Source organism: Lolium perenne, chromosome 2 (assembly GCF_019359855.2).
Source record: "Lolium perenne isolate Kyuss_39 chromosome 2, Kyuss_2.0, whole genome shotgun sequence".
Taxonomy (NCBI): domain Eukaryota; kingdom Viridiplantae; phylum Streptophyta; class Magnoliopsida; order Poales; family Poaceae; genus Lolium; species Lolium perenne.
Genome location: NC_067245.2, coordinates 148,763,587 through 148,776,910, shown reverse-complemented (window position 1 = coordinate 148,776,910; position 13,324 = coordinate 148,763,587).

Below are 13,324 nucleotides of genomic sequence, written 5' to 3'. Positions count from 1 at the left end.
GTTCACCTAGATTTTTAATTATGTTGAATTCAAATTTGAACTCAATTTGTCATAAACTTAGTCTAAACTATTGCAAATATATGTTGTAGATATGGCGTCCCCAATCAATTTTAACCAGTTCCTAGAGAAAGAAAAGCTTAAGAGCAACGGTAGCAACTTCACCGACTGGTTCCGTCATGTGAGGATCTTCCTCGCTAGTGGAAACCTGCAATATGTGCTTGATGCACCGCTAGGTGACCCTCCTGCAGAAACTGAAACCGATGAAGTAAAGAATGTTTACGCGACTCGGAAAGCTCGGTACTCTCAAGTTCAGTGTGCCATCCTGTGCAGTCTGGAAGCCGATCTTCAAAAACGTTTTGAGCACCACGATCCTCATGAGTTGGTCAATGAGCTGAAAGCTATATTTGAAACTCATGCGGCCGTGGAATGCTATGAAGCATCGAAACACTTCTTCAGCTGCATGATGGAAGAAGGCAGCTCCGTTAGTGAGCATATGCTCGTTATGACTGGGCATGCGAAGAAACTCAGTGACTTGGGAATAGTGATTCCTAACAGACTGGGGATTAATCGTGTCCTTCAATCACTGCCACCTAGTTACAAGAACTTTGTGATGAACTACAATATGCAGAACATGAACAAAGAGTTACCTGAACTCTTTGGCATGCTAAAAGCTGCTGAGATTGAGATCAAGAAAGAGCACCAAGTGTTGATGGTCAACAAGACCACCAGTTTCAAGAAACAGGGCAAGTCTAAGAGAAAATTCAAGAAGGGTGGCAAGAAAGCTGCCACGCCTCCTATGAAACCTAAGAACGGCCCTTAGCCTGATGCTGAGTGCTATTACTGCAAGGAGAAGGGACACTGGAAGCGTAATTGCTCCAAGTATCTGGCTGATCTGAAGAGCGGCCTTGTCAAGAAGAATAAAGAAGGTATATCTGATATACATGTTATAGATGTTTATCTCACTGGTTCTCGTACTAGTACCTGGGTATTTGATACTGGTTCGGTTGCTCATATTTGTAACTCGAAACAGGAACTAAAGAATAAACGAAGACTACTGAAGGATGAAGTGACCATGCGCGTTGGAAACGGATCCAAAGTCGATGTGATCGCTGTCGTCACACTTCCTCTACATCTACCATCGGGATTAGTTTTAAGCCTAAATAATTGTTATTTTGTACCCGCGTTGAGCATGAATATTATATCTGGATCTTGTTTAATGCAAGACGGTTATTCATTCAAGTCTGAGAATAATGGTTGTTCTATTTTTATGAATAATATCTTTTATGGTCGAGCACCTGAAAAGAATGGCTTATTTCTGTTAGATCTCGATAGTAGTGATACACATATACATAACATTGATGCTAAGCGAATTAAATTGAATGATAATTCTACTTATATGTGGCACTGTCGTCTTGGTCATATTGGAGTGAAACGCATGAAGAAACTCCATACCGATGGATTACTTGAATCACTTGACTTTGAGTCACTTGATAGATGCGAAGCATGTCTGATGGGAAAAATGACTAAGACTCCATTCTCTGGTATGATGGAGTGAGCTACTGACTTATTGGAAATCGTACATACCGATGTGTGCAGACCAATGAGTGTAGCATCGCGCGGTGGTTATCGTTATGTTCTAACCTTCACAGATGATCTGAGTAGATATGGGTATATCTATTTTATGAAACATAAATCCGAAACTTTCGAGAAGTTTAAGGAATTCCAAAGTGAAGTAGAAAATCAACGTAACAAGAATATTAAATTTCTACGATCTGATCGCGGAGGTGAATATCTGAGTTATGAGTTTGGCATGCATTTAAAGAAATGCGGAATACTTTCACAATTGACACCGCCGGGAACACCACAACGAAACGGTGTGTCCGAACGTCGTAATCGAACTCTCTTAGATATGGTTCGTTCTATGATGTCTCTTACTGATTTGCCGTTATCATTTTAGAGTTATGCATTAGAGACAACCGCATTCACTTTAAATAGAGCACCATCAAAATCCGTTGAAACGACACCGTATGAATTATGGTTTAATAAGAAACCTAAGCTGTCGTTCCTTAAAGTTTGGGGTTGCGAAGCCTATGTAAAGAAGTTACAACCGGACAAGCTAGAACCCAAAGCAGAGAAATGCGTCTTCATAGGATACCCTAAGGAAACTATAGGGTACACTTTCTATCACAGATCCGAAGGCAAAATCTTTGTTGCTAAGCACGGAACCTTTCTTGAGAAAGAATTTCTCACTAAAGAAGTGACTGGAAGAAAAGTAGAACTCGATGAGATTGATGAATCTTTACTCGTTGATCAGAGTAGCGCAGTACCGGAAGTTGTTCCTGTGCCGCCTACACCGGCAACAGAGGAAGCAAATGATAATGATCATGAAACTTCGAACGAGGAAGCTACTGAACCTCGAAGATTGACAAGGGAACGTGCCACTCATGATTGGTATGATCCTTGCCTAAATGTCATGATTGGGGACAACAACGATGAAGACCCTGCGACGTATGAAGAAGCGATGATGAGACCAGATTCCAACAAATGGCAAGAAGCCATGAAATCCGAAATGGGATCCATGTATGATAACCAAGTGTGGACTTTGGTAGACTTACCTGATAGCCGCAAGGCTGTCGAGAATAAATGGATCTTCAAGAGAAAAACAGATGCTGATGGTAATATTACTGTCTATAAAGCTCGACTTGTCGCAAATGGTTTCCGACAAATTCAAGGTGTTGACTACGATGAGACTTTCTCACCTGTAGCGAAGCTAAAATCTGTGAGGATTTTGTTAGCAATAGCTGCATTTTTTTATTATGAGATTTGGCAGATGGATGTCAAAACGGCGTTCCTTAATGGAGACATTGAGGAAGAGTTGTATATGGTACAACCCAAAGGTTTTGTCGATCCTAAAAATGCTGACAAAGTATGCAAACTTCAGCGTTCAATTTATGGACTGAAGCAAGCATCGAGAAGTTGGAACCGACGCTTTGATAAGGTGATCAAAGACTTCGGGTTTATACAGTGTCATGGAGAGGCCTGTATTTACAAGAAAGTGAGTGGGAGCTCTGTAGCATTCCTGATATTATATGTAGATGACATATTATTGATTGGGAATGATATAGAACTATTAAGCAGTGTAAAAGGTTATTTGAATAATAGTTTTTCAATGAAAGACCTTGGTGAAGCATCATATATATTAGGCATCAAGATTTATAGAGATAGATCAAGACGCCTAATAGGGCTATCACAGAGTACATACCTGGACAAGATTCTAAAGAAGTTTAGAATGGACGAAAGTAAGAAAGGTTTCTTACCTATGTTACCAGGCAAGGTCTAGAGTAAGACTCAAGGACCGGCTACGGCAGAAGAAAGAGAAAGGATGAGTCAGATCCCCTATGCCTCGGCAGTAGGCTCTATCATGTAAGCCATGCTATGTACAAGACCAGATATAGCACATGCAGTTAGTTTGACTAGCAGATATCAAAGTGATCCAGGAATGGAACACTGGACAGCGGTCAAGAATATCCTGAAGTACTTGAAAAGAACTAAGGATATGTTTCTTTGTTATGGAGGTGACCAAGAGCTCGTTGTAACAAGTTACACCGATGCAAGTTGGAACACTGATCCTGATGACTCTAAGTCACAGTCTGGGTACGTGTTTATATTGAATAGTGCTGCAGTAAGCTGGGCAAGCTCGAAGCAGTGCAAGGTGGCGAAGTCTTCAACAGAATCAGAGTACATAGCGGCTTCAGAGGCTTCATCAGAAGCGGTATGGATGAAGAGGTTCATTGTAGAGCTCGGTGTGGTTCCTAGTGCATTGGACCCACTAGTCATCTACTGTGACAACATGGGTGCCATCGCCAATTGATACGTCTCCGACGTATCAATAATTTCTTATGTTCCATGCCACATTATTGATGATATCTACATGTTTTATGCACACTTTATGTCATATTCGTGCATTTTCTGGAACTAACCTATTAACAAGATGCCGAAGTGCCAGTTCCTGTTTTCTGCTGTTTTTGGTTTCAGAAATCCTAGTAATGAAATATTCTCGGAATTGGACGAAATCAACGCCCAGGTTCCTATTTTGCCCGGAAGCATCCAGAACACACGAGAACCGCCAGAGAGGGGGCACAGGCCCACCAAACCCTAGGCCGGCGCGGCCAAGGGGGGCCCCGTGCCCCCCTATAGTGTCGTCGCCCTGTTGACCTTCTGACGCCGCCTCTTCGCCTATATAAAGCCCCTGGACCTAAAACCTCGATACGAAAAAAGCCACGGTACGAGAAACCTTCCAGAGCCGCCGCCATCGCGAAGCCAAGATCTGGGGGACAGGAGTCTCTGTTCCGGCACGCCACCGGGACGGGGAAGTGCCCACGGAAGGCTCCTCCATCGACACCACCGCCATCTCCATCAACGCTGCTGTCTCCCATGAGGAGGGAGTAGTTCTCCATCGAGGCTCGGGGCTGTACCGGTAGCTATGTGGTTCATCTCTCCCCCTATGTACTTCAATACAATAATATCATGAGCTGCCTTACATGATTGAGATTCATATGATGATGCTTGTAATCTAGATGTCATTATGCTAGTCAAGTGAATTTTACTTATGTGATCTCCGGAGACTCCTTGTCCCACGTGTGTAAAGGTGACAGTGTGTGCACCGTGTGGGTCTCTTAGGCTATATTTCACAGAATACTTATTCACTGTTATGAATGGCATAGTGAAGTGCTTATTTATATCTCTTTATGATTGCAATGTATTTTGTATCACAATTTATCTATGTGCTACTCTAGTGATGTTATTAAAGTAGTTTTATTCCTCCTGCACGGTGTAATGGTGACAGTGTGTGCATCCGTGTTAGTACTTGGCGTAGGCTATGATTGTGATCTCTTGTAGATTATGAAGTTAACTATTGCTATGATGGTATTGATGTGATCTATGCCTCCTTTCATAGCGTGAAGGTGACAGTGTGCATGCTATGTTAGTACTTGGTTTAGTCGTGTTGATCTTTCATGCACTCTAAGGTTATTTAAATATGAACATTGAATTGTGGAGCTTGTTAACTCCGGCATTGAGGGTTCGTGTAATCCTACGCAATGGTGTTCATCATCCAACAAAAGGGTGTAGAGTATGCATTTATCTACTCTGTTATGTGATCAAAGTTGAGAGTGTCCACTAGTGAAAGTATGATCCCTAGGCCTTGTTCCTAAATACTGCTATCGCTGCTTGTTTACTGTTTTACTGCGTTACTACTGCTGCGTTACTACTGCTTGTTTACTGTCCTGGGCAAAGCACTTTTCTGGTGCCGTTGCTACTATTTATTCATACCACCTGTATTTCACTATCTCTTCGCTGAACTAGTGCACCTATTAGGTGTGTTGGGGACACAAGAGACTTCTTGCTTTGTGGTTGCAGGGTTGCATGAGAGGGATATCTTTGACCTCTTCCTCCCTGAGTTCGATAAACCTTGGGTGATCCACTTAAGGGAAACTTGCTGCTGTTCTACAAACCTCTGCTCTTGGAGGCCCAACACTGTCTACAGGAAAAGGAGGGGGCGTAGACATCAAGCTATTTTCTGGCGCCGTTGCCGGGGAGGAAAGGTAAAAGGCACTCATACTCCGGTTCCAGGTAACAGTACTTTTCTGGCACCATTGTATTTGTGCTCGAAGCTATTTCCTTTAGATCCTGCAATTGCATCTTTTTGTTTCTTGTTTACACTAGTTAGGCATAATGGAAAACAACAAAAATATGAGAGATCTTTGTGAACTTTATCTTGAATTAGGACATGATGTGTTTGAAGAGAGAATTAAAAAACCCATGGAACTTTATATGCATGCTAATGGGAATGTTATTAATATGAATGCTTTGAACACTATTGTTGCTAATGCTATGGAAAATTCTAAGCTTGGGGAAGCTGGTTTTGATGAGCATGATCTTTTTAGTCCCCCAAGCATTGAGGAGGAAATTTACTTTGATGATACTTTACCTCCTATTTATGATGATTATAATGATAGTAGTCTTTTGTTGCCACCTGTTATGGAGGATAAATTTGATTATGAATACAATATGCCTCCTATATTTGATGATGAGAATAATAATGATAGCTACTTTGTTGAATTTGCTCCCGCTATTACTAATAAAATTGATTATGCTTATGTGGAGAGTAATAATTTTATGCATGAGACTCATGATAAGAATGCTTTATGTGATAGTTATATTGTTGAGTTTGCTCATGATGCTACTGGATATTATTATGAGAGAGGAAAATATGGTTGTAGAAATTTTCATGTTACTAAAACACCTCTCTATATGCTGAAATTTTTGAAGCTACACTTGTTTTATCTTCCTATGCTTGTTACTTTGCTCTTCATGAACTTGTTTATTTACAAGATTCCTTTGCATAGGAAGCATGTTAGACTTAAATGTTTTTTGAATTTGCCTCTTGATGCTCTCTTTTTGCTTCAAATACTATTTCTTGCGAGTGCATCATTAAAACTGCTGAGCCCATCTTAGTGGCTATAAAGAAAGAACTTCTTGGGAGATAACCCATGTGTTTATTTTGCTACAGTACTTTGTTTTATATTTGTATTTTGGAAGTTGTTTACTACTGTAGCAACCTCTCCTTATCTTAGTTTTGTGTTTTGTTGTGCCAAGTAAAGTCTTTGATAGCAAGGTTCATACTAGATTTGGATTACTGCGCAGAAACAGATTTCTTTGCTGTCACGAATCTGGGCTGTTTTCTCTGTAGGTAACTCAGAAAATTATGCCAATTTACGTTAGTGATCCTCAGATATGTACGCAACTTTCATTCAATTTGAGAATTTTCATTTGAGCAAGTCTGGTGCCTCGATAAAATTCGTCTTTACGGACTGTTCTGTTTTGACAGATTCTGCCTTTTATTTTGCATTGCTTCTTTTGCTATGTGGGATGGATTTCTTTGTTCCATTGACTTCCAGTAGCTTTGTGCAATGTCCAGAAGTGTTAAGAATGATTGTGTCACCTCTGAACATGTGAATTTTTATTATGCACTAACACTCTAATGAGTTGTTTCGAGTTTGGTGTGGAGGAAGTTTTCAAGGGTCAAGAGAGGAGGATGATATACTACGATCAAGAAGAGTGAAAGCTCTAAGCTTGGGGATGCCCCGGTGGTTCATCCCTGCATATTTCAAGAAGACTCAAGCATCTAAGCTTGGGGATGCCCAAGGCATCCCCTTCTTCATCGACAAATTATCAGGTTCCTCCCCTGAAACTATATTTTTATTCCATCACATCTTATGTGCTTTTCTTGGAGCGTTGGTTTGTTTTTTGTTTTGTTTGAATAAAATGGATCCTAGCATTCTTTGTGTGGGAGAGAGACACGCTCCGCTGTTGCATATGGACAAGTATGTCCTTAGGTTCTACTCATAGTATTCATGGCGAAGTTTCTTCTTCGTTAAATTGTTATATGGTTGGAATTGGAAAATGATACATGTAGTAATTACTAAAATGTCTTGGGTAAGGTGATACTTGGCAATTGTTGTGCTCATGTTTAAGCTCTTGCATCATATACTTTGCACCTATTAATGAAGAAATACATAGAGCATGCTAAAATTTGGTTTGCATATTTGGTCTTTCTAAGGTCTAGATAATTTCTAGTATTGAGTTTGAACAAACAAGGAAGACGGTGTAGAGTCTTATAATGTTTACAATATGTCTTTTATGTGAGTTTTGCTGCACCGGTTCATCCTTGTGTTTGTTTCAAATAGCCTTGCTAGCCTAAGCCTTGTATTGAGAAGGATTACTTCTCGTGCATCCAAATCCTTGAGCCAAACACTATGCCATTTGTGTCCACCATACCTACCTACTACATGGTATTTCTCCGCCATTCCAAAGTAAATTGCTTGAGTGCTACCTTTAAACAATTCAAAATTTATTACCTCTGATTTGTGTCAATGTTTTATAGCTCATGAGGAAGTATGTGGTGTTTATCTTTCAATCTTGTTGGGCAACTTTCACCAATGGACTAGTGGCTTCATCCGCTTATCCAATAATTTTGCAAAAAGAGCTGGCAATGGGATTCCCAGTCCCAAATTAATTAATAAAAATAGACACTCCTCCATGGTATGTGATTGTTGGACAGCACCCGAAGGATTCGGTTAGCCATGGCTTGAGAAAGCAAAGGTGGGGAGGAGTGTCATCATAATAAAACTAAAATAAAAAGGCACTCCTTCATGGTATGAGATTGTTGGCAGGCACCCGAGGATTCGGTTAGCCATGGTTTGTGAAAGAAAGGTTGGAAGGAGTGCCACACAAAAATAAAATAAAATGGGAGCCGCTCTTTGAAGGTTTGTCTGGCAAGGGGGTTAGAGTACCCATTACCATTCGTTGACAACAACAAACACCTCTCAAAATTTTACTTTTATGTTCTCTATATGTTTTCAAAATCAAAGCTCTAGCACAAATATAGCAATCGATGCTTCCCTCTGTGAAGGGCCTTTCTTTTACTTTTATTGTTGAGTCAGTTCACCTATTTCTCTCCATCTCAAGAAGCAAACACTTGTGTGAACTGTGCATTGATTCCTACATACTTGCATATTGCACTTGTTATATTACTTTGCATTGACAACTATCCATGAGATATACATGTTACAAGTTGAAAGCAACCGCTGAAACTTCATCTTCCTTTGTGTTGCTTCAAGACCTTTACTATGAATTATTGCTTTATGAGTTAACTCTTATGCAAGACTTATTGATGCTTGTCTTGAAGTACTATTCATGAAAAGTCTTTGCTATATGATTCACTTGTTTACTCATGTCATTTACATTGTTTTGATCGCTGCATTCATTACATATGCTTACAATAGTATGATCAAGGTTATGATGGCATGTCACTCCAGAAATTATCTTTGTTATCGTTTACCTGCTCGGGACGAGCAGAAACTAAGCTTGGGGATGCTGATACGTCTCCGACGTATCGATAATTTCTTATGTTTCATGCCACATTATTGATGATATCTACATGTTTTATGCACACTTTATGTCATATTCGTGCATTTTCTGGAACTAACCTATTAACAAGATGCCGAAGTGCCAGTTCCTGTTTTCTGCTGTTTTTGGTTTCAGAAATCCTAGTAACGAAATATTCTCGGAATTGGACGAAATCAACGCCCAGGTTCCTATTTTGCCCGGAAGCATCCAGAACACACGAGAACCGCCAGAGAGAGGGCACAGGCCCACCAAACCCTAGGCCGGCGCGGCCAAGGGGGGGCCCGCGCCGCCCTATAGTGTCGTCGCCCTGTTGACCTTCTGACGCCGCCTCTTCGCCTATATAAAGCCCCTGGACCTAAAACCTCGATACGAAAAAAGCCACGGTACGAGAAACCTTCCAGAGCCGCCGCCATCGCGAAGCCAAGATCTGGGGGACAGGAGTCTCTGTTCCGGCACGCCGCCGGGACGGGGAAGTGCCCCCGGAAGGCTCCTCCATCGACACCACCGCCATCTCCATCAACGCTGCTGTCTCCCATGAGGAGGGAGTAGTTCTCCATCGAGGCTTGGGGCTGTACCGGTAGCTATGTGGTTCATCTCTCCCCCTATGTACTTCAATACAATAATCTCATGAGCTGCCTTACATGATTGAGATTCATATGATGATGCTTGTAATCTAGATGTCATTATGCTAGTCAAGTGAATTTTACTTATGTGATCTCCGGAGACTCCTTGTCCCACGTGTGTAAAGGTGACAGTGTGTGCACCGTGTGGGTCTCTTAGGCTATATTTCACAGAATACTTATTCACTGTTATGAATGGCATAGTGAAGTGCTTATTTATATCTCTTTATGATTGCAATGTATTTTGTATCACAATTTATCTATGTGCTACTCTAGTGATGTTATTAAAGTAGTTTTATTCCTCCTGCACGGTGTAATGGTGACAGTGTGTGCATCCGTGTTAGTACTTGGCGTAGGCTATGATTGTGATCTCTTGTAGATTATGAAGTTAACTATTGCTATGATGGTATTGATGTGATCTATGCCTCCTTTCATAGCGTGAAGGTGACAGTGTGCATGCTATGTTAGTACTTGGTTTAGTCGTGTTGATCTTTCATGCACTCTAAGGTTATTTAAATATGAACATTGAATTGTGGAGCTTGTTAACTCCGGCATTGAGGGTTCGTGTAATCCTACGCAATGGTGTTCATCATCCAACAAAAGGGTGTAGAGTATGCATTTATCTACTCTGTTATGTGATCAAAGTTGAGAGTGTCCACTAGTGAAAGTATGATCCCTAGGCCTTGTTCTTAAATACTGCTATCGCTGCTTGTTTACTGTTTTACTGCGTTACTACTGCTGCGTTACTACTGCTTGTTTACTGTCCTGGGCAAAGCACTTTTCTGGTGCCATTGCTACTATTTATTCATACCACCTGTATTTCACTATCTCTTCGCTGAACTAGTGCACCTATTAGGTGTGTTGGGGACACAAGAGACTTCTTGCTTTGTGGTTGCAGGGTTGCATGAGAGGGATATCTTTGACCTCTTACTCCCTGAGTTCGATAAACCTTGGGTGATCCACTTAAGGGAAACTTGCTGCTGTTCTACAAACCTCTGCTCTTGGAGGCCCAACACTGTCTACAGGAAAAGGAGGGGGCGTAGACATCACCAATGCACAAGAACCAAGGTCACACAAGAGGCTGAAGCATATCAAGCTGCGTTATCACTCGATTCGCGAGTACATCGAAGATGGAGAAGTAAAGATTTGCAAAGTACACACTGATCTGAATGTAGCAGATCCGTTGACTAAAGCTCTCCCTAGGGCAAAGCATGACCAACACCAGAATGCCATGGGTGTTAGGTACCTTACAATGTAATCTAGATTATTGACTCTAGTGCAAGTGGGAGACTGTTGGAGATATGCCCAAGAGGCAATAATAAAAGTGGTTATTATATATCTTTATGTTTATGATAAATGTTTATATACCATGCTATAATTGTATTAACCGAAACATTGATACATGTGTGATATGTAAACAACAAAGAGTCCCTAGTATGCCTCTTAACTAGCTTGTTGATTAATGGATGATTAGTTTCATAATCATGAACATTGGATGTTATTAATAACAAGGTTATATCATTATACGAATGATGTAATGGACACACCCAATTAAGCGTAGCATAAGATCACGTCATTAAGTTATTTGCTATAAGCTTTCGATACATAGTTACCTAGTCCTTTCGACCATGAGATCATGTAAATCACTTATACCGGAAAGGTACTTTGATTACATCAAACGCCACTGCGTAAATGGGTGGTTATAAAGGTGGGATTAAGTATCCGGAAAGTATGAGTTGAGGCATATGGATCAACAGTGGGATTTGTCCATCCCGATGACGGATAGATATACTCTGTGCCCTCTCAGTGGAATGTCGTCTAATGTCTTGCAAGCATATGAATAAGTTCATAAGAGACCATATACCCCGGTACGAGTAAAGAGTACTTGTCAGGAGACGAGGTTGAACAAGGTATAGAGTGATACCGATGATCAAACCTCGGACAAGTAAAATATCGCGTGACAAAGGGAATTGGTATCGTATGTGAATGGTTCATTCGATCACTAAGTCATCATTGAATATGTGGGAGCCATTATGGATCTCCAGATCCCGCTATTGGTTATTGGTCGGAGAGAGTTCTCAACCATGTCCACATAGTTCGCGAACCGTAGGGTGACACACTTAAGGTTTGATGTTGTAATAGTAGAACTTGAATAAGGAATGGAGTTCGAAGTATTGTTCGAAGTCTCAGATGGGATCCCGGACATCACGAGGAGTTCCGGAATGGTCCGGAGAATAAGATTCATATATAGGAAGTCATTTTATAAGTTTGAAAATGATCCGGTGATTTTTTTTCGAAGGTTCTAGAAGGTTCTAGAAAAGTCCGGAAGAATTCAGTTTGGAAGGCGGAGTCCCGGAGGGACTCCACCTCCCATGGCCGGCCAACCCTAGAGGGGGGAGTCCAAGGTGGATTCCACCAAGGGGGGCGGCCACCCCCCCTCATGGAAGGGTGGGAATCCCACTTGGGTGGGAGTCCCACCTTGGGTAGGTTTCCCTACCACATGAAAGGTTTTGGGTTGGGGTCTTATTCGAAGACTTGTAGTCCAACACTTGGGGGTTCCACCTATATAATGAGGGGCATAGGGGAGGGGCCGGCCACCACAAGCCCTCAAGCTGGCCGCACCCCATAGTGGCCGGCCACCCCCTCTCCCCAAACCCTAGCCGCCCCACTCCTCCTCCTCTCCCGCAACGCTTAGCGAAGCTCCACCGGAGATCTCCATCGCCACCGCCACCACACCGTCGTGCTGCCGGATTCAAGGAGGAGCTACTACTTCCGCTGCCCGCTGGAACGGGGAGGTGGACGTCGTCTTCATCAACACCGAACGTGTGACCGAGTACGGAGGTGCTGCCCGATTGTGGCACCGTCAAGATCTTCTACGCGCTTTTGCAAGCGGCAAGTGATCGTCTACCGCAGCAACAAGAGCCTACTCTTGTAGGCTTTGGAAATCTTCAAGGGTGAGTCTCGATCATCCCCTCGTTGCTCCCGTCTTCTAGATTGCATCTTGGCTTGGATTGCGTTCTCGCGGTAGGATTTTTTTGTTTTCTATGCAACGAATCCCTACAACTAGGGATAAAGTGAATGCATGTGCTATGTTCATCACGTGATAGTAATGATGTTCTTGTTTGTTCAAGGTAGAATATTTGAGATTCAAACATCATGTCAACGTACTTGTGGTTATGCTCTGTTAATCCCTAATACAAGATTGCATGGAGTTTGCTCTTTCTTGTGGAGTATAATAGAGATGTGTCGCATCATCTCTATGTTAGGACGTGATCCCCATATGAATTCTGATCTTACGCATACAATTATTTGCATCCTCATATCTCACTGATGAATTACTATTTATCGGCCACAATTTAAAGAGAGAAGTCAAGTGAACCCATGAACCCCGGTCCACTTTTTATCATAAGAAACACATTTATATTGCTTTTATCTTGTTTTCTATTTGCTGCACTATTTTAATCTAAAAATACAAACATATTTACTTTTCTTATTTGCATTCAAAACATCAAAAACAATCAACCCCTTTACAGTTTTTACTTAGTTACTTTATTTTATCTAGTTTTACTCGCTTTAGTTTTACTTTTGTTTATTTACTTATGCGAAACCTTGTGCTTCAAAACCACACGGTGGAGTTGGGGATGGAAGGCTTTTATTTTACTTGCAGGATTGCTAGAAGGAGGGAGAAGAGAATACACTTTGTCCACTTCCACGAGAGTTCGATATAAACCCTC